The following is a 5,389-nucleotide window of genomic DNA, read 5'->3' on the forward strand; positions in this document are numbered from 1 at the left end:
GCAGTTTGCAGTTGTTTGGTTATTCTAAAATGGTTATGCCAATTTATGTTCTTTAATTTTTATTCTTTGCTTTCTTTTCTCAAATGGTTATTCCAATTTTTATTCTTCACTTTTTCTTCACAAATGGTCATAGCGATTTTTATTCTTTGCTTTCTTTTCTAAAATGGTTATCCCAATTTTTATTCTTTACTTTTTCTTCACAAATGGTTATAGCAATTTTATTCTTTGCTTTCTTTTCTATGCTTCTCTCTCTAACTTTGGTGAAAATATGGTTGTCTCAATATCATTTTCGATGTTTGTTGTCATGCTATTTAGTTCATCCATATAAGGATATTTATTGAAGAGAGGGGTTCTTAGTCCTAAATTTACTCAATATCATTTTCTGAATTGTACTATTAGGAGTCATTTCTCTTTAATTAACAAACTTCCATTTTTTTTTTCTTTTTCTTGCCAGACAAGAATTCTCTCTTCATTTCCATAATAGAACTTTTCTATTTTATAAATTTGGATTAAACTCAACAATCTCATCTATGGTCATACGGATTAGAAAAATTAATATAAATGGAGGGAGATATCTCAACCTAACCTCTAGAATTATATGCAACAGAAGAGTAAAAGTTGTAAGTCAAAAATATGGGAAGACTTCTATTACCAGATCTTGCACAAAATTAAATTTGCAAGTACTACTTGTGTGAGTGAATGAGCAACTACTTGTATTACATAATGAACATAAATGAGAACAAATAAGATTGGATATCCAGTGGTTCGATTCGAGATTTTCAAGAGCCAGAACAAACTCATTTCTAAGAAGTGAGTTATTTATACCAAGCATTCTTCTTACGGTTAGATCCAATCTCCTAACCCTTTTGTTCGAAGTTTCTTCCTTCCTACCGAATCTCTTGCAGAATCAAATTTAGTTTGATGAGATTTTTTTAGAATTATATTGGTTGGTTCTGGTCTAGGTTGATGTGATTTGATTCTTAAAATGCCCCCAAAAAAAAAATTAAAAAAAAATTCTAAAAACATAGATGCCGAAAAGTCCATGTTGGCTAGCACCAAAGACAGAGAGTTTTCACTTGACAAAGCATATGAAAAGTGAGTTGTATTAAATTAATTGTGAAAGCTATAATAAAGAGCAAGCTTTTCTTCCACAAGGAAGTCCCGTTAGACATACTGACTTGAAGAGACTAATTGTAACATAATGCTCGTTAAAGAGCAATCTAGCTGCAAAACTGATGTGCAATAACTCAAAAAGAGTGAATTGTATGTTTTAACCATGGTTTTGACACAAATTTGGCGAAAGCCTGTTACAAATCTCTTAATGACTTTGATTACTGCCAAGTGTTTCTAACATCCCTTGTTGTTTAGTTTCATTTGAATACACCAAACTTCACCTCAAGACAAGAGAGAATCAAAATTCGTGGTACAACCAGAGTTCATTTCTTTACAATGGATTGAAAAGTGCAAAATTTTCATAATTGTATACGTGTTGGTAAGACTTAAACTAAATGTATTTACTGACTCTGATACTTCTTAATAAAGTTTGATAAACAAAGGTATTGATGAAGGAAGGATGTAAAAATTATAATAATCCTCTTCATCAATACCTCTATTCATCAAACTTTATTATGGTATTAGAGCCCATTAAACTCCAATGAGCAATTCGATCCGATTAAAACTCTAAAAATGAACACGCCAATTTCAAGATTGGTCTACTCAAACGAGCCACCATCTTGTGGGGGCATGTTAAAGAATAAAAATTTCACATCGGTTAAATACCGAAATATTAACCAACTTAAAAAGATCTTGAACTATTCCTCTTAACAAGGTTGACCTTATTAAAATGGACCCCAAGTCTTAACACTTCTTGATGCTTTTGGGTGTGCACGAGATCCATATTGAAACTCTTCTATAGTTCTACTCTTCACTAATAAGGAAAATAATATTCGATTTTGGAACTATTACTCGTCTCTTGATTGAATAGATTCGTAACATTCACGAATCTTTGTTTTTGAATTTGAAATGACAATAACTAGTCAACACTTAAGGTGTATTCAATTGAAACTTTTAATGACTTTTTGTGATTTAAAAAGTTTAGGAGTATTCAATATAGACTTTTGGAAACTCTCTAAAAATATTGATATATTCAATTGAGACTTGAAAAGAGCCTCAAGTCCAGAAATTTTTTGATAGATTTATTACCAAAGCTGACTTGGTAAAATGTGATTCACTTGTTTCTTTTTTAATTTTTTTCATCTTCCAATGAATACATGCCAAGTGTTGTTTGTAAATATTTTTTGTCAAAATTGTCTGTACTTATAACATGATTGTTGAGACTTTTAAGAAGTATCTAAAAGTTACGGTGTATTCAATTGAGATTTTTATAAAGTTTTAAAAAGTATTTAAAAGTTGTTGTGTACTCAATTAAAACTTTTTAGAAGTCTCTATAAGTTTTTGGGTATTCAAATTTTAATTATTTCTAGAGATTTTTATAAAAGTCTTTGGAGTGCTAACTTTTAAGCGAAAAATACTCATATAAAATCTGAAAATTTGTCTATCATTAATTACTAGATTTTCGGAGTTTTTTTTTTTTTTCAAATTTTTCTCCTTTTTTCTTCTACAAATATTAGAGGTATTATTAAAATTTATTTTGTATTAATTATATTTATTTCTATTTATCTTTCTTTCTCTCCTATTATTTATCTTTATTTTCTATGAAAAAATTAAATTGGATTCTTGTAACTTTTTTTTCTTTTTTCAACCATTTTTGTGAAAAAAAATCTATTTTTTTTATTAAATTATAAAATTTTATATGAAAAATTTATAATTAAATTTAAATATATTGATTTTTATTTATTTTAAAAGGATACTATATATATATAATTTGATTATTATTTAATTAATTAAGGTTTTAAATTTTTATGAAGGAAAAGAGAAATTGTCGGAACCAGCATCTTATATGTGAGAACTTCATACCATTGTGTTAGATCCACGTGAATTTGATTTCCGATGAAAGTTTTCAAAAGTCATTTACATTCTACAAAAGTTTATAAAAATTTTAAAATGAAAGTCCATTGAAGTTTACGAAAGATTTCCACTAATTCCATACAAATTTATAAAAGACCTATGAAATCCAAAGAAGTCGTCACTTAAAAAAAAATCTATCAAAATTTTAAAAAATCCTAATTAAATACACCCCTAAAGTGAGAGCAAATACATGCATTCATTGAGGGGGGAAAAAAAGGAGAAGAGGGAAAAGACTAGATGAGCTCCCCTTGGTTCTCCAACCACCCCTTTGCAAAATTCTTTTCCTCTGGAAAAATAAAGTTTGGTAAAGCGGTGACCAATGATTTGGGTCCCTTAGTTTCTTTGAGGATGGATAAAGCAACGGGTCTGAAAGATTTAATTAATAGATGGGACCAAAACTCACGTGAAAATCAATCAGCTTGACAGATTAAAAAAACAGCAAGGTAACAGAATTCAAATAATGAAACTAGACAAGATTTAGACATATCAATAGACTCTAGATAGGCAAGAAAAATTAGAAAATGTATTTTGTATTCTTCTTTTGCTCGTGTACTTAAAAAATTGAAGTGGGTTTACGTACGTAGACCCAATTGTTAGACCGCTTTAAATTCTTATATTTCATACTCATCCTATCTCAATCTTATGTTTTATTTTTAATTATGTTTTTAACGTTCTATTGATGCTAGCAAAATTAGTAAAATCTATATCATAAGAACTTGACTATAATTTAAAGTTTTAGATATATTTGACTATATCCTTTGTCATTAGAGTGAAAAATTTATGGCTGCAAGTGAATGTAGATTTGACATTGAGGATAAATCGCCACAAGTGTTCGTGCATGTTTCTTATTTTGTTTTCTTTATTACTGATTAGTGATTAAAATCATGAAACAAGTTATGCCTACAAAAATATGATAATCCAAGATCTTATTAGAATTATGAGTTGCTTTTCAAATTATCCGTATAGGACACATAAAATATAAATAGCGATTAATAGGACAAAAGAAAGTTGACAGAGGAATTGGCAAGGAGTAACAATTGATTTTAGGAATATCTTTTATTTTTTAATCTTTGCACCGAATCTAATATACCATCTGGTTATTAACTCAATGGCATTAAGCTTTACAGGTTAGTTCTTTCTCCACAGCAATTTGTAATTTTACACTCCAAGTGTAGCTCTTAGAGAAGTGCTGGGCTTTATGTTATTGAAAAGAATTTTGAATTTCATATTGAAAAATCTTTTAATAAAACTTTCCTTTCTGATCTTGCATGGTGTAAACTGCATAAATCCACCAGCAGAATTATTACTCAAGCCAATTAAATATCAGGTCAATGATTCCAGAAAAATTTGCTTGAAAATTGGCTTTTGATCTAAGATTATGCTTTTCTTCTTCTACAGTGTAATCTTACTTGAGTTATTTGTTATGTGACTAACCAATATCCAACTTCTGAAGTGGATTCCAGTATATTTGTAAATAATTTTGATGGAATGGTTTTGGTGAATAATGAGGTGCACTTGTTATTACATTTTAACCAATATAGAATATGATTATTTTTCCTTTGACTGTTACATAGATTTCAACCAACTTAAAATATAATTATTTTCCTTTCACGATTATTCCACTTTGTGCTCACCATTTCTAGGACTTGCTTTGTCCAAACATCTTAGTAGTTTGTAATTTTAAATACAAGATAAGATGCATCTACTTTATAATTTATAATTAGCTGAAAAGAGCTTGTCCGAGATGGGGATTACTACTGTCAAAGATGTAAATAAATGAACTCGAAATCGGAAACTTCTTAGAGTATTCATTCCTGTGGTGGTCCGTGGTTTATGTGCTAATGCGCCTTTTTTTAATTAAAGAGTTTCCTTTATCTCCATACATTTATGTCAGGTTAATAAAGCTTGAAAAAGATTGAAATGCATATAGTATATTATGTGACTCCCCACCAAACCATCTATTTTTTTGTTCCAATAAAACTTTGAGAAATGATATTCTTCAATGGAACATTGGTGAAATTATGTTAAGTCATTCTCTTCATTACTATCGTCTAGAAAACTTGTCCCATGTAATTTTAAAAAATTAATTAAAAGTAGTTAATACTACTAAAATTCTATTGGCTCAATAGAGAAGTGACAATTTTATAACTGTCCACTTTAATGAAAAGTGGAGAGTTTTATTGCCCATAAGAGACTGTCTCTCTCTATCTATAAACGTGAATGAAACACATCAATTAATTCATTCAATTACAGAGAGAAAAAGTGAGAGAACAATTTCTTCAATTTAACAATTTTTTTTTTTTTTTTTTTTTTTTTTTTTTTTTTGATTTTTAAATTTTTTCTTTTATTTTTTAAAAAAATT

The sequence above is a fragment of the Olea europaea genome, chromosome 20 (assembly GCF_002742605.1).
Source record: "Olea europaea var. sylvestris chromosome 20, O_europaea_v1, whole genome shotgun sequence".
NCBI lineage: Eukaryota > Viridiplantae > Streptophyta > Magnoliopsida > Lamiales > Oleaceae > Olea > Olea europaea.